Source organism: Alexandromys fortis, unplaced genomic scaffold (genome assembly GCF_014885135.2).
Source record: "Alexandromys fortis isolate MF-2015 unplaced genomic scaffold, M_Fortis_MF-2015_v1.1 scaffold_24, whole genome shotgun sequence".
In the NCBI taxonomy this organism is placed as follows: domain Eukaryota; kingdom Metazoa; phylum Chordata; class Mammalia; order Rodentia; family Cricetidae; genus Alexandromys; species Alexandromys fortis.
In genome coordinates this window covers 12,010,955-12,032,680 of record NW_026067906.1, presented here as the reverse complement: position 1 = coordinate 12,032,680, position 21,726 = coordinate 12,010,955, and the positions used below count along the sequence as shown (strand labels likewise).

Below are 21,726 nucleotides of genomic sequence, written 5' to 3'. Positions count from 1 at the left end.
TCTTCACCCAGCATAGCTTTGTAAGTGTAACAAGAACAGGGAAGAAGATAGGAAAGCAGAAAGGACGAGAACGTTTCTGAAGCTTAAAGTAGCTGGCATCTTTGCTTCATTTGAAACAGTCTTTTTACAACAGTGAACGTTCATTGGTGTTGTCAGAGGTTTCGCCATTTGTTGACCCAGGTTTCTCTCATGCCCAGTTCCCACAGTCATTAAATCCCAAAGAAATCACACAGAGGTCTACATTAGTTATAAACTCATTGGCCTAGTAGCTCAGACTTCTTATTAACTCTTATAACTTATATTAGCCCATTATTCTTGTCTATGTTAGCCACATGGCTCGGTACCTTTTTTTGGAGAGGCACATCTTACTTGCTCCGTGTCTGGATCACGACTGCAGAATGTGCTTCCCTCTTCCCAGAATTCTCGTTGACCTGCCTCTACTTCCTGCCTGGTCACCCCACCTATACTTCCTGCCTGGCTACTGGCTAATCAGCATTTATTTAAAATATAAGTGACGGGGTACAGACCATTGTCCCACCGCACATTGGGATGATGGTCAAGTTCCCAAAAGGCCACAGATCATCTCATCAGTCTTGTAGAAGGCCAGTAGCAACTATGCATCCGTTGTGCTGTTGGATCTGGCCTCTGAAATGTCATGCTCGGGTTTTGTCAAGGTAAAAGTCTCTTGGAATTTATGCCCTGGCCTCTGAAAGCTTCTGAGGACAGCTTCAATGACTGAGCCATGGTAACCAATGCACAGGTGTAGCTCAGCCTCCAGCGCTATGGCGCACAGGACCATGCAGTGGGAAAGTGACCCTGCAAAAGCCATCGCCTACGTGTAAGGCAAGGAGGACCACAGTTCAGGGAGAATAAAAAGGAAGGGGCAAATAAAAAGGAAGGAGAGAATGTTACAAAGAAAGACAAGAAAAAACATTGTCCATTTTCAAAGTGGAAGGGAAGAGAAGGAAAATCAAAAACTGTTTTCCTTAGGGCACTTAAGAAATAGTAAATATTCCAATGCCATTAAGAACACAGAATTAGGAGAGCCACAGAAGGGCTAGGATTCTGACCTAAGAGACATGAGGGGTCAAACCAGTGTCTCATTGGTGCATGGAAGATGCAAAATAAAACTCAAGGAACAACAGTGGTGTTTACACCCAGACATCAGTGAGTGCCCTGCAGAGGAGAAGGTATAAAGGTTTGCTCTTCCTTAGGTAGCTGAGAATACGTGTTTCATAAATACTTAAACTCTATCAGCAGGGAGGCGTAGGCATGGGAGAAAGCAGTGCCCACTGCTATTCGGTGAGTGTGCCAAGCGGGTCAGCTGGGTCAGCGATGTGCTTAAAGACCAAGGGGAATTTGAAGGCAGATGACAAGCTGATGAACACAAAGGAAAGGAATTAAAGCAGCCGGTGATGAATTGAAGGCAATTTGAAGGAGGATCCTTTGACGATGGTCCTCCAGGGACTGGGCCAGGGACACCTTATATTTCACATCCAACTCAGTCTTAACAGATGGCACAGACAAGACACTCTTCCTAGGGGGTTTCATCTGGATTTATAACCTAGTCAGTCTGACTTCCTATTGCCTCCAGATGGACTCAGGGCAAAGCCCTTTTCTGTTCCCAGAAGAAACAAAGAAAGCTCATTAGCAAGATGTCCGGAATGGCCCTGCGTGCAGTTTTCTGGAAAATCCGTGAATTAGCAGTACAATATGTTGTGGAGTATGATCTCTCCTAACCGCAGAGTCAGGATTTACTGTATGACAACACAGCCATATTTTAAGTGTGATGAATGGTGTCAAAGCGGTCAGGCTCCGGTATATTAATATTTGTGCTTAAAACCCAAGCTGAAAAAAATTATCTTCACTTCAAATATCCAGATGGTTTTTCTCGAAAGATAAAATTAACAGACTTTCTTAATTTTCAAAATTTACAAGTCACAAGCCAAACTTTTTCATACACATCACTAGAGGAGAACAAAGTCTTCCCTAGACTTTTTAGACTATTTTTAGACTATTTAGAGGTTCAAAATAATGCCTGATATTAACGCAGTTCAGTTCTGAAAAGCAAGTCCAACATCCTCCTCATGTACTGTTCTCCTTCAGATTTCATGCTTGTGTCCTGAATTTTACTGTCACTGTTTTGAGCACTTTATCATATTATCATATTTTACTATACTGTAAGACACATTATAAATGTATAAATGTAACTGGAGAAATAAGACTATATTTGATTAATTATAGTCCAGAAGTAATCATTATGCCTTTTCTATTTTAATAGAAGTACTTCTTTCACAGACATGATTCTTATGCCTAGGTAATGGCCTGCATTTTCCAGAGCTGTACCTGGTCGTCACCAATTAGCAAAAGTTTATTTGCATCTACTTTAATAATATTATTAAAACCATCGTTATCTTAGTGAGATGAAGCACTCTGGTTAGCTTCAGTTGCCTACCAGAAGACTCTATGGGGGAAGTGGGTGAGCAGGAGGACATGTTTTGGAAACAGCAAGCTACGTGGTGTGAGCTAATTACCGGTTGATGGAGGGAAAGTTAAAGCTTAAGATTCTTGGCTGTTGAAGAAAATAGTTGAATCACTAACTTTGCACCTTTATGTTTGTGTTCCTCCGCTGCAGAAACTAGACAGCGAGAACTCATCTTCCAGGGCTCCCTGAAGCCACATGGGACCCTGCTGCTCAAGTCTGGCATATAAGTGGATAAAAGTTGACTGGTGCTCGCTCTGCTGTCCCCTTGCTGTCTGGAAAGCTCGAAGGATGATGTACAAAAAGAGAAATGGAAAGTCACACGCTGCTTAAGCTTAGAATTCCTGTTGCACAGGCAAATGACTTCCTTCGTGCATATGAGCTACTCTGTGATATTCTTCTGGAGTTATCACCTGGACACAACCCATTGGATATGGCCTTCTTAACTCAGCACACTGGTAAATGCAAGGCTAACCCCAGGTGCCTAAAAGGAGTTAAGTTTTACTGCAAATCTTGGATCCTTGCAAGGGCTGATGTTATGTATCTACTTGACAGGTCCGTCCGCAAGATGCCCAGGTACTTGATTGAACCCTATTGTAAGCTCTGCAAGGACACTTCTGGAAGAGCTAATGAGTGTATATGTTGGCTATAACAGTTCGTCTGTCTTAGTAAGGGTGACCCTCATCCAAAAATCTACAAACCAGAACAGAACTAAGGGGCAGAATAAGAGGGTAACCCCCCCATGCCTACCCTGAAAGCTAAGAGCTGGCATTGGACTCAACCTGAAGTGGCATCATGAACCCACTCACTGCCCATCTCGGAAATGCTTAGTCTCTATACCCACGAGGAGCAAACCTTTCTCTCTCACATACATGCATACTTAGATAATCATAGATTCATACATACATATGTAACTTCCAGTTGCTTTGGAGAATACTGACCCTCTGAGGGGACCTAAGAATATGTCACCTTCAGGTCCTTACCTTGAGGGTGGATTAAGTTACTGATCCTGAGATGGAAGATTCTTCTGGGGAGACCAAATGTAGTCGCAACAAGCTTCATAGAAAGCAAATGCGAAGATGGGAGGCAGGGGCGGAAGACGTGGAAACGGAAGCAGAACTGAGAAGAAAGAACAGTTGGCCCACTCCCGACACTGAACATAGATGAGCAGACTGAGGCTCAGTGCTAACCAAAACGGGAAACCGGGTCTTCCGCAGCACTCCCAGGAAGAGGACCCATTTTAGACTCTGACCTCCATAATGTCAAAATAATAAACCTGAACCGTTTCCCTGCAAAGCCTATGGTAATTTGCTACAGGGAACATAGGAAACTAACACAGCTGTATTGTTGCAAGGATCCCCAAGGAATTACACAATCTCTAAATACTCCTAAGTCCATTTGAGACACCACAGGGCAGTCGGGAGGATATACCCTGCCTCCTGATTTCCTTCGTGATCCAATGAGACAAGCGGCGTAGGCATACCGGCAAATCTGGACTCTCTTATCCAAGCCTGATTTTTTTTTTAAACTCAGCTACCCACAGGCTTTGTGACTAGGCTGCATCCACCGAGTAGAGACTTCACTCGCGTGACATCTAATATAGCACTCTCTGGAATGCATGATTAATTCTCGCAGATCAGATATTAACTCATTTTCAGATTTAGAGAAGGTGGCTACGCAATTAGAAAGCAGCCCTTTTCAGCACCCTCTGCCAGGCTATTTCCCTGCCAGATCATTGCACTCTGGGAAACAGCACGTGACCTTACCCAAGGCAAGTTGGATCTCATGAGCAATCGGTTCAGATAATTGCATCTTTATTATTGACAGCTCCCCGAGGAATTCTGGGTCTCACGTTCTGCCCCGAGACTGCAATTCATTAAGGTTTTTCATCTTGAGCCAATTTTAATTAAACCGTGCTCCTTTGCTCTTCATGTCCCGTAGCTAGGTTTTCTCAGCAGGTCCTAGTTACTGTAGAAATCCAACTGTCAAGTTAATCTGATATCCCCGCTCCCTGTGGTCACTGCAGGAAACTTCCCTTTGGGTTTACAAGGTCAGTATTAAAACTAGTATCTCAGTTAACTTTTTTTTTTTCCCCCAGAAAATAAGACTGGTATTTAGAGCCATCTCATGGTGGCAGTGGTATTAATATTCATAAATGACTTTAAGGCTGTAAATACAGGTTAATTTCAGCTGTCTTCACTCTGAAATCTGTCTGCCTCTGATTAAGCAGATGGTGTAATATGATAGACACAGTTTGGATGATTCAAACTTTTTATCCTTTCTCCAGTCGGGTCCCTAACCAGCTGAAACCATTATTTTGGGTACCGTTACTTGTTCGTTTTTGCCGACAAACACGAGCACACTGTCAACTGCCTCTCTTGTTACTTGGTGCAGGCAATACAAGTTCTCCCTTGCTGTGGGTTTTTGAAAAATCTCTTTGTTCAGCCAACAATCTAATGAATATTCACGGCACATTATCTTCGTGAAAGGCCTAAGACAAGATGCTGTGTGGAAGGAAAACCCGCTAAAAATGGGCTCGACTTTCTGGCAGATCATGATGACTGAAAAGCTCTGTGTGTTGATTCTTCCTAATCTGGGGACTCTGCACTGAGTGGACGTGGAAATCCTTGGGGTGCACCTCCAGTGACCAACTCAGCAACTGAGGGAGGAGTGCCATAGCAAGTAGGGCAATGGGATGGAAGAGCATCCCCCTCCCAACAACTATCGTTCACATCGAACGTGGGCCAAGATGGCGGCAGTGAAATTAGAAGCCCACCCCTCTCCAGTCACAATGCCAGAGCTCCCGGCAGTCCAAAGGAGGGGTGCTTACTTAAGAAACACGGTGGAATAATTGTGAGGAGTGGGGTGGACGAGTGAGCAGGGATAAAGAGAAAACCAACACCACAACATACAGTTTTAAAAGGTAAGATATGAAAGATTTCAATAACTAATTGGCCATTTACTTAAACTTAAAGCTAGTTTTTCCCTTAATTAAAAATGTACATAATTACTTTAAAAGCCTTAGAAGCACTGTTTTCTGGAGTCCAGTATGGATACATGATACATCTGAAAACTATAGAGTAGAGGAATGAATGGGGGGGGTGAATGAAGGCGGCATCAGTATACCACCCTTCCTTAATTTGATAGTCTCATAGCCATAGGGACTTTAAGTAGAGTGTGATCAATTAGTTATATGCTTTTATTTCAATAGCAAACCAGCAAAATTAACACCAAAATGTCTAACTGAAAGGTCAAGTTAGGAATAGTGGCACATGCCTTTGATCCCAGCACTCGAAAGGCAGAGGTAGGAGGATCTCTGAATTTGAGTCCAGCCAGAGCAACGTAATGAATTCCAGGTCAGTCAGAACTACATGGTAAAATTCTGTAGAGAGAGAATAACAATAAAGCGGAGAAGGAATGCCCCCAAATAAGCCTGTCACTGATAACATTAAAATTTCAGACAAAGTAACAGTACAGTCAAAAGGCAAAGACTAAGAAAAGGCAAGATGAAATTATCTTCTTTTAATGTAAGATGCATTTTACATGTGAAGATGCAGATAGGGTAACATTGAGTAGGAAGAAACAAATGCAGTCTGCAAGGAGAAATGTTGACATGCCTAATATCCATCAGGAAAGCATTTGCCGTGCAAGTTGGAAGACCTGAGTTCAAATCCCCAGAAGCCATGTAAAAAGCAGGATGCAGTAGCATGCAGCAGTCACCCCGGCATTACATGCATCACATGTCATGCATTTTGGGCATAGGGACAAAAGTACCTAATGCAACCAACAACCAAGACGACCTTTGAGCAGCTTTGCAAGCTGCTGATGAACATGGCATTGGGCCCAACAGGTAAGAAAAGGAAACACCAGGTCTATGACTTGCTTGCTTGTATTAATATCAAAGTTTACTAGAAATTGGGAGTAATCAAGCAAATGGAAGTAAACAAATATACCAACAGAACATAGTGGAAAGGGACAACAAATGCCTTTGTGTGTGGAACGCTTGATAGTCAATGAAATAGGTACTGAAGACGCCTGGAGAAAACTCAGTAATGAATGGCTCTGACCATCCAGTTGGAAATAAAACAGGATCTTAATTCCCTGCCTCCTAACACACACAAAATCAATTCCCGGGAGACCTCACAACTGAACTATGACACACAAAACTTTAACTTTCTACAGCAAGACATATAGAAGATGTTTTCAGGAGCTAGACTCTTCCCTCCTCTTATCTCCCCTCCCCTCCTTCATCCTTCCTCTTCTCTCCTATCCTTGTTTCACCTGGCCTCTCCTTCCCCTTCCCTTTTCCTTCTCTCTCCTCTTCTCTCCTCCCTTTCTCCCACCTCAACCCCCTCTTCTTTTATTTTCTCTTATCTTCTCCTCCCTTCCCCTCCTCCCTCCTCCCCTCCCGTCTCCCTCTCTCCTCCTCTCCTCTCCCCTTTCCCACCCCTCCTTTCCTCTCTTATCTGTTTCTCCTAGCCTCTCCTTTCTCCCCTCCTCTCCTCCCCTGCTACCTCCCCATTCCTCTCCTCTCTTCTTCTCTCCTTCCTCTCTTTAATTGAGAAGATCTCAGTACTGCCTGGGTTTGCCTGGACCCACAGTTACAATGAGCATCTAAGCTGCTTCTTAAACAGGACATGAAAGAACCTTCCCAGAGATCAAAGATGACACAATGTTGGGGTGACATTCCTGCTGAAACTTCTTTTTATCAAGACATTTTTAGAATATGGAAATTGGGGATGGCATTTCCTTGCAGAACACATAACTAATTAAAGGATGGCATCTAAAATACATATTTCAAAATTCCTCGGACCACTAAGGCAAAGAGGGGCTGGAGAGAGTAGTGAAAAGGAGTTGCTGCTCTTGGATTTGATTCCCACATGGTGAGTCACAATTGTCTGTAACTCCAGTTCCAGGGAATCTGACACCATCTTCTGGCCTCCACCAGCACTGCATGCACACCATGTGCTTACAGGCATGTGGCCAAAACATACTTGTAAAATAAGTAATTTTTAAAAAGTAAGACAACAATTAGGCAATATGCTAAAAAGATAAGCAAGAGACGTAGATATTCATAAAACCAGATATCTAAATGTACGTAAATCCAACAAGAAATAGTCATCTTCCTCAGGAAAATGAAAAATTGGCTCTTAGTTGTGATACCATTATACACCCACTCAGTGGCATCAAGAGGATTGTTACAGGTATTAGCAACAGAACACAGGGACTCTGATATATTGCTGGATGGAATATAATTTGGCGGAATCCCTTTGGAATACTATTGTACACTAGTTTTAAAATATGCAAAACCCAGAACCAATGACCCATTGCTTCTGCTGCTAGCTATGTACCCAATGCAAATGCATGCACCATTTGTCAAAGCTGGACACAAGGAGTTTATTAGTTCAATATAACCTATAATAAGCAAAAGCTAGAAGCATCTCCAGTATGTATAGACCGTAAAATGAATAAATGTTCAATATACATACAATAAAATAGTATACGTTAGTAAAATTTAATCAACCTCAGCTTATTCAACAGTACTGAAGAATGTCATGAATATACTCATCAAAGGACAGCTTCTAAAACTACATATAATGATACCATCATGCTTAGGAATATATTGTTATGTATTAAACTGTATAAAAAGAAAAAAACAAAAGAATAATCAGAGCTTGAGAGATGGCTCACAGATTAAGAAAATTGCTACTCTTATAGCGGACCCAGGTTCAGTTCCCAGCACCCACATGTTGGCTCACAACTGTTCCAGGGTACTGGATGTCCTCTTCCAGACATGCATATGGCATAACATATATACATACATGTAGACAAAATACTCATACACATAAAAATAAAATTAAATATTTTTTAAAATATTTTTTAAGATTTATTTATTATGTATACAACATTCCTTCCATGTATGCTTGCATGCCAGAAGAGGGCACCAGATCTCATTATAGATGGCTGTGAGCCACCTTGTGGTTGCCGGGAATTGAACTCAGGACCTCTGGAAGAGCAATCAGTGCTCTTAACCTCTGAGCCATCTCTCCAGCCCAAATTAAATATTTTTTTAAAAGGAGCAATCACCATAAAAGTTATTATAGTGATAAGAAAACAGAATGAAGAGGATTGTGGATATAGGAAACCACACTGTTCATGCCCAAGACGATGGTTCCATCGGTTTTCTTTGTAATAGATATATGAACTTGATTTTTTTCATTTCAACCTCTTTCTTCTCTGTGTTATTTAATATTGGGGAGATTTTATTTTTAAGGAAGGGGACATGGAAGTCTATCCATTCATTTTCAAATGCTACAGAAAGATCAAATAGAAGAAGATCAGCCTTTCAAAAGGTAACCTTTGAGGGTCTGAGGCGTGAAGGAGACAAGAGATCAAGCCACCAGGGGTCAAGAATCAGCGACAAGCCTGACGGCAAGAAGCCAGAATCGACACCTAATCTGGAGGGGAAGGAAGGAAAAGGGAGGTGTGAGCAAGAAGGGTGGCGCTATGCTTACATTCTGCTCCTTGGCGCACGTCTGGAGTGACAGGAACCGACACAGCACTTGCGAGCGAAGGAAATGAACCAGTCCAAAGGAAATCTGAAGGTTACGATGGAGTGAGGTGATGCTTATTGGGTTAATATCCCCTATATTGCCATGGTCCAACTCTTCCACCCCAGCTGTGGCCTCCTGTGCTTTCCCCAACTCTCAGCAGAAGAGGAGGGAAATGAGGTAGAAATGAAAGAAACAAAAGTACCAAGACAATGCACAGCTTGTGTAGCCTACCATAGGCTTCCCAGGCTGGAGTACCAAGGAGGCAGAGGGGCACAGTCTCACCGAGCATGAGAGGTTAATATTGGGAAATGCACCAACTAGAGAGTTGAGGGTTTGCATGGGGAATGTCTTGTTTTCATCTGGAATTGCTGTAAGAAGCAACAGTTCCACTAACAATGAGGCACTGGGAAAGGATCAGGCAGACATCCAGCAAACTCCTAAGGGTAAATGGAAGGAGGAAGCTTCAAGAATCCCTTGTGCTGAGCGGTAGCTGTAATGAATCCTGACGCACTGGTTTTTCCAAATCATTTCCAATAGATTTAAATGTTTTTTTTTTTTTTGCCACCAATAAGTATGATTTATCATTTAGCTTGATTTAATCACTTCATGAACATATACCAGACATCACATTATAATGAATAAATGTAGAGTTGTCAATTAAGAATCCAATAAAAGGGACTGGAGAGATAGCTTGGTTGGTTAAGTTATTGCCATGTGATATTGCCTCACAAGGGGCTAAATTTGATGCCAGGATGCATGAACAAAGTCAGGTATGGTGCTGCATGCTTGGCATCCAGTGATGGAAAGGTAGAAACAGAAAGATTCCTGGGGCGAGCTGGCCTGTTAGCCTCACCAAATGGGTAAGTTCCAGGCCAGGAAGAGAGCCTGTGAACATGGAGAACAGCTCTTGAAGCAACATGGAGCAACATCTGAAGTTGACCTCTAGTCTCTCTCACACACACACACACACACACACACACACACACTTGCACATGCATGCACTTGCAACCACCCTCCAGGGACATGCACACATATGCAGGCACACACACATAAATTATCAATGCTCCAGGATGGAGAGACAGCTCAGTGGATAATAGTTCATATTGCACTTGCACAGGATCTGAATGGTGACTTCCAGCTTCATATCAGGGGGCTCACAGTCACCTGTAACACCAGCTCCAGGGGCTCTGACCATCTGCCACCTCCATGGGCACCTGCACTCGTCTGCATCGAGCCCCTACTCCCTACATATGCATAATTAAAAATAATGAATCTTTAAAAGATATACAAATACAATAAAAATCTGGGTGGTACAGGAGTGAGTATACCTGTACTCTCAGCACGTGGGAAACAGAGGCAGGAGGATCAGACGTACACGGCCAGCTACCCAGCAGGTTGGACTATGTGAGACCCTGTGTCAAAAGCTTAAAAAAACTGAAAAGTAAAAATAGCAACACTTAAGAGATGCTGCTGAAAGAGCAGGGAAGCTCGTCAACGATTCCGCTGCCATGGCTACCGTGGGTACCACTCAGCATCTCCCTCCATAGCTCTTCAGAGTGGCAGCCCTGATTTTCTTCTGTGCTGTTTGATGGCTAACCACACATAGCTCAGTTTCTCTCTGGGTTGCTGCAGAACAAAGGCAGCCCTCCTTCTGATGTCGCTCCTCCCACCAAGGAATACCCAATGCCCACCAAGGGCATTTGGTATGACAGACCCCTTGACTCCAGGCCACCCTTGGAAGACACCATAAAGACCCTCCCAACTCTGCAGCTCTCAGGCCTTGTCTCTGACTCCCTCCACCCCCAGCTTCTCCGCTGACCTCGGAGTTTCTCAGACTCAGCACTATATTATCCGTTGAGCGGGCTCATCTGTTCTTATGATGGCCACACTGTGTATTATAGGGTATTCAGTAGTGACCTGGGCCCCCACCTACCAGATGCCAGTTTGTCTCGAGACATTGCTAAATATATTGCAAATCATGATGCAATCCTGTCTGCTTTATTCCCCACAGGTGTTGATCCGAAGAGCAGTCCCAGTAAACTTCCTGTGCAGAAACCACTGGCTCTCTGGAGCCTCCCAATGAATGGGCCACTTAATAAAATACGAGTATTTATTTATCGCAAAATTATACCTGCATTATCGTAATTATATTATGAACTCTATAAAAACAAAAAACAATTTAAGGAGAGATAAAAATAAACGTAATTAGTGGGTCTGGCATTTCCTCTACTTCCCAAAACAATGTTTACTAGCCCTTCCCAGAGATCCTCAGTTAGCATTCCAGAACAGAGCCCTGGGAACTGGGAGGAAAAAAAAAAAAAAAAAGAATCTAGGCATGACTTAATAACTTCTGAGTCAGGGGGCGAGTTTTAGCAAAGATTTGGGGGAGTTTTACAGTCCTGAATAGCAAGATAGAAAAAGTCACAGGTGACGACATCAGATAGAGAGAAGATATAAACAGTGCCACCCAAGGGCACTCCATGGCTAGCCAGCACAGGACTGGGCATGTTGGAGGACACTTAGAGCTGTCAATCATTTTTAAATGCACCAAAATCTTCAAAACAGACAAATATCCATAGATTGCAAAGATACAAGGTAGCCATGAACCAAAGTTCAGAAGGAATTTCGTTTTACTGTATCGTTTTACTGTATCGTTACCGGACTAAAGGTATATTCTTGGTAAAATAGTATCACATTGTTAGAAATAAAGGGACCTTCCCCACATCCACACAGACTTGCAGGTGATTACAGTAAGAGACTGAGTTCACCAGTGCATTCCTGGGTGGAGCAGTACAAACAGAAGCTTTGGGTACAATGAACGGTGGTGTAGAGGGCGTCATTCCTGTGCATTTATGCAGAAGTTTCCAGCTTCTCTTGTAGTAGTCCTCAGATTCAGGTCAATGTCCACATGTATGTCTTCCAGGCCAGACACCTCAATAATGGAATACAGACTTCCATAGCTTGCAATGCACTGGAGAAGCTTTTCCTTCAAATGAAACCACAATATGTAGAATGTGCAAGGATGCACCAAAAATTTGAGAGACAGAGGGAGGGAGGGAGGGAGGGAGGGAGGGAGAGAGAGAGAGAGAGAGAGAGAGAGAGAGAGAGAGAGAGAGAGAGAGTTAAGAGCCACCAGATTAAAACACGCTGTTTTGTTTCTCTTTTTGGTAGTCAAAAATACCACCACCGCCACCAAAATCCACAACAAAAACAAAATAAGATTTGTAAGCTAAACTACTCAAAGCTAAACAATTACAATAAATAAAATATTCACTATTTTAAAAGGAAAAAAAAAAACTAAGCCAGGTATGGTAGAACAGTAAGCCCAGGGCTCAGTAAGACCTTATCTCAAAACAACAACAACAACAAAAGACAAAATACAAAACCCAAAAAAATCACCAAAACAAAGCCAAAGTAAAAAACACATTGGACATTTTTATGACATTTTATTCTCCAAAGAAATCTTAAAAAGTAACTTTATATTCATAAATAGTAAAATTGGTGTTCTTAGACTGTACCTTGCCATAAATGACTTGTAAATATTATGATTATAAAGGAATTTAAAATCCTGGGGCTGTGGATGTTGGTAAAGTGCTTGCCTAGCATCCCTGAGGCCTGGGTTTTGCCCCTGGCACCACATAGCTCAACATGGCGGCTCAGGACTGTAATCTTAAGAGAAGGTAGAGGCTGTGGATGTTCAAGGCCCTCCTTGGTAACATAACAAGTTCAAGGCCCTCTTGAGTCATATAAGAAGACTCTTTCTTAAAAGAGACTTAGAAATATGGGGGTGGGGCATAGAAATCATTACAAACAACTTAGAGATGATCTCTACCAAATGTTCAAACACTGGATTGCCCCAGTCTTGCCAAAAATCTCTAATTTAAATCCTCAGTAAATTCCAAAATACATGGAGAGCTAAACCAGAGAGGAAATGCTAGTAAGTACGCATATATTTTAAAAAGTGCTAACCACTCTAGTATCTAAAACTTTAAATCAAAACCACAATTAGATGCTGTTTGTTTGCTTCTCAACTTTGCGATTATTTTGTGGGTGATACACTGAAGACGGGTAAAGAGCAAACTGTTACAACATTCATGGGAAGGGTGTGGAACCCACATGAAGTTGGCACGATATTGCAAGAGCCTTGAAACACATATGTTGGGGCTAAGGAGATGGCCCCCAGGGTAAGAGTCCTTGGTGTATAAGCACAAGGACCTGAGTTCAGATCCCAGCACTGACCCCATGTAGAAGGTCAGTGTAGCCCAAGTCCTAGCTCTGTGGTGGTGTGGAGATATGAGGCTCACTGGGGCTCGCGGGTTAGCAAGTCTGGCTCCAGTTTCAGTAAGGGATCTTATCTCAAGGAGTAAGATAGAGAGTGGGGAAGGACAAGAAATGTCCTCAGGCCTCTTTTTACATGGTAATACACACCTACAGTCATACATGTATAACACACGCACACCAAACATAGATTTAAAAAAGAAAAAAATGGGTATTTCTAATTATTTTTCTTATAGAAATATATTTTTATAATCAGAAATGTAGGAAAATAGGGACATGTTTCATAACATGGTTAAAACTAAGACTAACTGATTAAAATTAAATTATCCATCGGTGGGGGGATGATTAAATATATTATAGTATGTATAGTCAAAAGATTCGTTTGCACCATATAAATAATACAAAGAATTGAAACCTTTGAAAAACACATAATGACGAGAAAAATGACAATAATACAATATTACTGATATATAACAGACTACAAAACTGGATATAGAACATAATCTGAATTTAGTGAGGATAAAAAGCACTAAAGGAAAAGGAATGAGAGAACCAAAACAATCCTAGATACCATTTTTATGTTGCTATGAATATGTATAATATTTAATATTTTCCATTTCTTTTCCTAAAGTCTTCTACAACTACAAATCACACAGATAAGTTTTAATAATGATACTGATTTTTCTTTGTATACCTGTTTCTAAGTGACGATGAATATATCTGTGGAGGGTAGCATTCATGAGAAGTAGGTGATGCAGAACGGTTGGGGGCATCTTTGACTTCTCATTCTATTATAGGAAACTTAGCAAGAAAACGTATTGAAAAAAAACAAGCTATTTGGGGCCAGAGATGCAAATTGAACCATGGTTAAACCACTTACCATTTGAGAAACCTTGGGAGCTTCTTCATTCTGTTATAGGAAACTTAGCAAGAAGGTATTGAAAGAACAAACTATTTGGGGCCGGAGATGCAAACTCAACCATGGTTAAACCACTTACCATTTGGGAAGCCTGGGGAGCTTCTTCATCTGCAGGCTACAGATCTTTCCCTGCAGGACTCCAGTCTGACCCCAAAGTGTTAATAAATTTGATGGGCCTGATAGGATATCTGACACAGAATAAGGTGTCTATGAAGTCAGATCTGCCCCTTTGCTAAGGCCTGAAATCAATCTTTTGCCTAAGACTGAGTTGACATTGCCATGACTTTTTTTTTTTTTTTTTTTTAAAAACTGTGAACAATGAAAACTTGATTCTGCAGGGACCTAACACGTAAGGTGAGTATAAAGCATTTGACACACTTGAATATAAAGTACATCTAATTGAAGCCTATATTAAAGGAAGAAATAACTCATTTCCAGCAGACTGAAAACTGTTAACTGAATTGACAACCATTTGACCGATACAACTAACCATTTCTCTTAGACGTCAAAGCAGCCATATGTGGAGACGATACAACCGAGTCACTTTATTAACTAGGTAATGCCCTAATTACCTCTCTTGCTTCTCCATTAAGGACTCTAAACAGGACCAAAATATCCTGGATTGTTATGAAGGGCACCACAAGAACTCTTGCTTGAGCTGGCCTCACGTGCTCTTCCTTTCGTCAAGACCAGAAATAGTTCCACAGAGGTATTAGCAAGGTCAAATAAATAGTGATATGGAACCAATATTTGTGCTTGATAACTTTTGTTGATTTTACTGTGTTTATTAGAAAGAACGGGAGAGAACCGCCAAGCACGTGTTTCCAAAATATCAGCTTGTTTAAACACACACGGCTTGTTTAAAAACACACTTAGGCGCTGCACACTTGTGCCCAAGTATTCCAGATGAGGGCAGCTGCTTCCATGGTGGCTTTCTGTTGGCATATTTTTTTAATCATGTCAAGAAAACATTCTTTGTCATAAAACCTTGAATTAACCAAGAAAACAAACTCGGCGTGAGGAAAATGAATTGTGTTTCTCGAGGGCGTTATATTCTCTTGCTGGCACAAAGTTAAAAAAAAAAAAAAAAAAGAGCGGTGTTTGCCTGCTTGCTTATTTAAGCTGAATGGAATGGAAAATTACACAAAATTGAACAAAGAAACTCCGCTGACCTTCTCAATTGCTTGGAAATGGAAGTGTTTATCCAAGCATTTACATGGCGGCTCTGGCGCCTGATGCCCTTGAATTAATATAAACTGTTTTTTTTGCTGAGGGGCCAGATGAGCTAGCTGCCTTCAGCAGTCTGTCTCTGCTCTGTGTCCCCACAGAGACAAAAAGTCCCGTCGGAAAACCCTAGTGTCTGTTCCAGGTCACCCGGACTCCTGCGCCACGGAGCCGACAGGGCTACTGGCTTCTGCCTCGCTCTTTCACAGTGTACCGCCACAGATCTCTGAGATGTTCTTTCTCCGTGTGAACAGGTCTCATTCCCTTTGCTAAAACCCACAAGTGGCTATGTTCTGAACTCTTCATAGCTTGCAAGATGCGCATGGGTCAGGTCCGCCTGACTTCATCTTCTGCTACCGGCCTCTCCCATACCTGGACAGACCGTAGTATATCCTTTTACTGCCGAAACACCCATCTCTTCCCACTGAAGGATTGTTGGTTGTTGCTCTCTGCCTGTATCCTCTTTCCCCTGTCTGCCTTATTTTCCACATTCAGGTCTCACATAGCATCTCTTCAGAGAGATCTTCTAACCTGGTAATCAAGGTAGCCCCGCTCTGTCCCCTAGTTTCTTCCCCGTGGGCCTATTGCTATTTCCATTTATTACCCACTGACATCGTTTTATTCATTTATTGTCTTTTCTATTGGGCTTATATTTCTTACTTCTCTCCATAAAGACAAGTATCTTGTGGATCCTGCTCATTGCTACGTCCATAACATCTATGACAGTGACTAACACACAGTACAAGGCCCATAACTAGTTTTTTACGTGAATTAAGTTCATCTCTGTGACGATCCACCAGGACATTATTGCAAGCAACGGAAATCAATTCTAGCCATTTGAAACAGAAAGGACTCTATTGGAAGATAATGACAGCTATGCTATTTTTTTTTTATATTCCAATTTGCATAGCCCACTCTGGGTCCAGATATTTGGCCACATTTCTGAGCGTGGTTCTGGATGAGACTAATGTGTTAATTGGTAGAATGATCAGAACAGATTGCTTGCCCTTCCCACGTGGGTAGATTCAGCCAATCAGATGAAGGTGTCCATAGAGCAAAAAGAGCAAAAAGTCTGGCCTGATCTGAGAGAGAGAAAAGACTCCCCCTATCTGACATCTTTGGGATACTGACTTCTGCCCTTTTTGCAACTCCAGCTGGATACTGGTTCTTCATGGGGCTCCAACCTCCTAGGCTTCAGACTAAAACTCTTATTTATCTGTGTCTCCAGCCTGCAGAGATTGGGACTTACTAGCTTTCACAATTGTATAACTCCATTTCTACACACTTAGGCACATACACACACACACACACACACACACACACACACACACACACACTCACACAGAGCAGCTTCTCTGAAAACCAATAAACTCAAACCTGTCAAGGGCTCACAGAAGAGCCAGGATTACTGGAGATATACTCAGAGAAGAGTAAGCCCAGCCTGGCCAGAACAATGATCCCTTTGTGGCCACCAGATACCCTACTAGCGTTATTCCAACTACTGCTGCCATCGCTAGATGCTAGATGCTAGGGGACACATCACCAGACTGAATATTTGCTGTCCTTCCTTCTTCAGTAACTATCTGAGCCATATGTTCACAGCCCTTAGTTCCATCCAGAGAAGAAGCGGCCTCATCTCTCCACGGCCTCCTGTCTTAATGACATCACACAGCCTATTAAGTTGCAGTACCTGAATTTGGGGGAGAACACGGTCAAGTCCATAGCAGCTGCCATGTACCTCTCGCTGTGTGCTCTGTCATGGTCTCTTGGCTGCTTAGAAATAAACGTCACTCATCTTCTGGGTCCTCCCAAGGGACCTCCCCTTTCTCTCGACTGCAGGTTCCTTATGGAAAGGATTTACAATTTAACTACCCAATACAGGCCTGCTATCACAGAATACGGGGATTCACTTGATGCATTTGGAACAGAAGAGAGAGATGCCCTTTAGACTAATAGGCTAGCGATACATTTTCCTCTTAAATACCACCTTGGTCATTTCGTGCTATTTATTACTTGATAATATCTCTGTAGGAAAATTGATTCTCCTGTAATTAGTATATCTACAGAATTATCTATATGCCCTATCTCAGTCTTTGTAATATATCTTGAAGTTTTGATTAATTTTAAGTCTTGGAGTTTCTATTAATCCTAGCTATTTAACGCACAGGGTATTTCATACATATTAACTCTCAGCAAGGGTATTCTTAAAATATTTCAGTATTTATACTTTTATCTACAGCCTAAGGATCAGAAACCTTTTCATCTATCTGGGAACAGCTGAAACTAATAAGCCTTCATTCTAATTTGCTAACCCAGTAAAACATGAAAAACGCGACATATTAAAGAATAAACACGGGTTGTGGCGGTCAGGGTGCAGGAGAACCACGGTGGGAAGATGGTTTGTAAAGGCTCAGCTCATCAGTGAATAGAAAAAAAGAGACCAGATCGCCTCTGCCTGGCTAGAAGCCTTCCTTTGTGTGCAGTTTCCGGGCAGATGAAAAGTCGAGCTGCTCCAGCGTGGTGGCTCTCGGGGTTTGAAGGGAACAAAAGAAAGTCACCCATCTCCTGTTTCCAAGAAAGACATCTAAGTAGAAGAGTCGTCTTTCTCTTTGTTTCTTCTTCCGTCTTTCTTAGTAAACCAAAAGATTACCGGGAAGGTTGAAATCCTTTTAAAATTGAGTTTTGGTCTGCGGCCAGAGTTTTAGCATTTCAGTAAAAATCGCAAGAGGGCTTATTTTGTTACCTTCCATCAAATCATCTAATTTGATATTCAGTTGTTAATTCCTGAGGAACATTTTACTGTCTTTTTTCCCCCTCACGTGGCAATTAAAATTTAGCACCTCTAGTTTTCTCAAATGAGATATTATTGGCAATGCTGTAAGAACAGCCCTAATTAATGCAGAATATTAAATGACTTCCCAGTCTAACATAACATATCCAAGGGTTTATGCCTAGGACTTCAAACTCCTATTTTACTGTGAACTGAACGTCTGTGGCTACTCCCCTAAAATGTAGACACTGAAATTCGAATCCTTGAAGAGCTGTAATAAGGAGGTAAGAACTTTAAAAGGAGTAGAGCGTTAAGATGATGTTCTCAGGGAAATAAAATAAAGTCCACGTCTTGGGCCAGGATGCAGTGGGCCAGTACTCAGTGTGGGCCAAGCACTAGGTTCAAGCTCCAGCACCACCAAGACAATGGCAAGGCAAGGTTTTGAAAATAAAAGAGGCCCAATTAAAAGATGGCTTCCCACCTCTACCATACGGGCTCCAGGAACAAGGAAGCAACTGTAAATCAATAAATGACTGTTTGCCAATTCTTCTCATGCTTTTGATTTTAGACTTCACAGTCACTAGAACCAAGAAAAATTAATTTCTGTTTTCATAAACTGTCCAGCCTGTGGTATATTTTATTAGCAACACCAACAGTTTATCTACTTTAATGATTTACGATGAGTAGCCAAGACTTGGTCAGACTTCAAGACTAAGAATAATGTCACGGTTGGGTGCAATGGCACACACCTTTAATCCCAGTGCTTGGGAAGCAGAGACAGGCAGATCTCTGTGAGTTTGAGGCTAGCCTGGTCTACATATTGGTTTCCAGGACAGCCAAAGCTACATAGTGAGACTCTGTCTCAGGGGAAAAAAATATTGTCATACCTTGTTTATTTGATCGCCTGGGTTATGGGGTTGTGTTTGTAAGTATCAGGGCTGTAACCTAAACTGTCCTTAAGTATATACAGTCCTGATACCTCAGCTTCCTGAATTGTGGCATTAAAAGCATGTGTTGCCATGCACCCTGGTGCATGTCACATTTGAATTTAGGACCAGCCAGCCAGCCAGCTCCACTCGTGAGAAATAATTTGAGATCTTCCAATGAGTGGATAAACTCACAGTAGACTGCTCAATCCCAGCTGCCTCTCAGGGCATTCACAGCTACCCTGTTCCATGGACTGTATCCCACATGAGATTAACAGAAGAGGAGGGATCACTATCCTAATCAACTAAAAGATGCCTTTGGGAAAATCATGTATGGATACCATAGCTAGTACCTTCCTCCCTTAGATGCTTGACTGCTAGCCCCTCCCCGCACAGACATCTTTCTCTCTCTCCAATCCTTTACTTATATTTCCTCTTGTCAGCAGGGGTCAGGCACCGAGATGAGTCATCAGAGGAGATTAGGATCTTCTTTGACAGTTTTGCTAATTAGTTTCACATAGTCCTTTGTCTTAAATAAACCATTCGGCCTGCATTGAATGCTCTTGACCCCTGGGGTTTTAATATTATAGGCTTATGGATTTGCTGCTAATAGTTTTAGTATCTTTCTAGGCAGCTTTCCCTTCTGTTGTAAACTGTTACTGTCTTCCTGTCCTCACTGTCAAGCATGGTTCCAGTGCTTTCAGGATCCTACTGATACGAGAGAATAATCACAAGGTTCTCTTTTTAATTTCCCATCATGCACGCAGTAAAGAAGTACTTTTCACTAGCAAACACATAAGCCCAGTCTTTTTTTTTTAAGATTATAGATGTATTATGTATACAATATTCTGCCTGCATGTATACCTGCACCCCAGAAGAGGGCACCAGATCTCATTACAAATGGTTGTGAGCCACCATGTGGTTGCTGGGAATTGAACTCTGGACCTCTGGAAGAAGGGTCAGTGCTCTTAACCGCTGAGCCAACTCTCCGGCTCATAAGGCCAGTCTTAAGTAGCTGCTGATATTTAGTGTCACGAGATAAAGGGTGACTGAGACCACGAGGAAGCAGGATGCAACTCCTTCCTGGCTCAGTCAACGCCAGCCAACAGAGACTACAACTACCAGCAGAGATTACCCATTTTTTCAAAAGAATATGAAAGTTCAGATTTTTGGAATATGTGGGATCTAAAGTTTTACTTAAGCATAGCGTGTCTACATGCCAAAATGGGTGCCAAGAGAACCTTTCTCGTGCCATAATCATTAGTGGCCACCTTTCCGCATGTTCTGCTCCAGTTGACTAAAGACAGTGAGAGTTAAGTTCCGCAGATGAGTCTTTTGAGGCATCATGGAACCAGTCTAAGGGTCATTTAAAAACTGAGTAGAATTCCTAAGGAGAAAATAAAACTGAAAACAATAGAACGCCTTGTGTTTGATAGGGTGTGTCTCATGACCATACACATGTAAATGCGTAGTAGTCGGTCACCATGAAAGTATCTTTTCTTGATGGATTTAAAGTTCATCGCCTGTCCTGTTTTGTTGTTGCTTGCTTGCTTGTTTGTTTGTATCAACTTGACACAAACCAGAGTTATCTAAGAAGAGTGAAACATAGTTAAGCAAATGCCTCCGTAAGACTGGCCTGTCATCAGGCTTTGTGGGACGTTTTTAAAATTAGTGATTGGTGTGGGAGAGCCCAGTCCATTGTGGGTGAGGCCGCCCTGGCTTCTAGGATGTTTAAGAAAGCAGGCTGAGCAAGCCATGGGGAACAAGCCAGTAAGCAGCACTCCTCCATGGCCTCTGCATCAGCTCCTGCCTCCAGTTTCCTGCACTGTTTAGTTCCTGCCCTGACTCAGTGATGAACCACTACTGAGACACTAACCAAAAGGCCTTATTACACTCTACCACTCTCAATTGTGACTTAAATGCCAGTGATGTTTAAAGGCATATCTGCAGGCAAGATTTTCCTCTTGAACTTCAGCCCTGTATTTTTAATTCTTTCCTGGAAATTATCAGGTAACTATTCCACAGAACTCATAAATACACTAAGATACAATTCTTTTTTTTATTTTGCATAAGAGTAAATTTTAAAATTGTAAAAATGTACAAGATAAGCTGAAGGTGGGGGTACATGTTTTTAATCCCAGCACGTGGGAGGCAGATGCAGGTGAATCTCTGTGAGCTCAAGACCAGCCTGATCTACAAAACTAGTTTCAGGATTACACAGAGAAATCCTGTCTCAAAGAACCAAATGTGTGTGTGTGTGTGTGTGTGTGTGTGTGTGTGTGTGTGTGTAAGAGACATGTCAAAATACAAAGTAATAGTCATGCACTTGAGGTAACAAGAAAGAAATTAAAAACATCTTTTGAACCCGTAAGATTCATCTCTTAAAATAATGTGCTTTGTAATCAGATGCATCTGCATTTGAGCCTGGGGATTTCTCCATTTGTTTTCTCATCCTGAAAATCAAGATAAATGGACTGTCTAAAAGAGGCCTTCAGAATTTGGCGTTAAAATAGTGCCTGATGTGCACAAAAAGACAAACAAGCATTGCTCCAGCGAGAACCATGCTCCAGGTC

General features: G+C 42.0%; 1 long non-coding RNA gene across 1 annotated transcript in view; it reads right to left on the bottom strand.

The window, feature by feature from the left end:
• The window catches only part of LOC126497499 (uncharacterized), a 202,967-nt gene that overhangs the window by 79,391 nt on the left and 101,850 nt on the right, over positions 1 to 21,726 (bottom strand). The gene's annotated exons all lie outside the window — the stretch shown is intronic.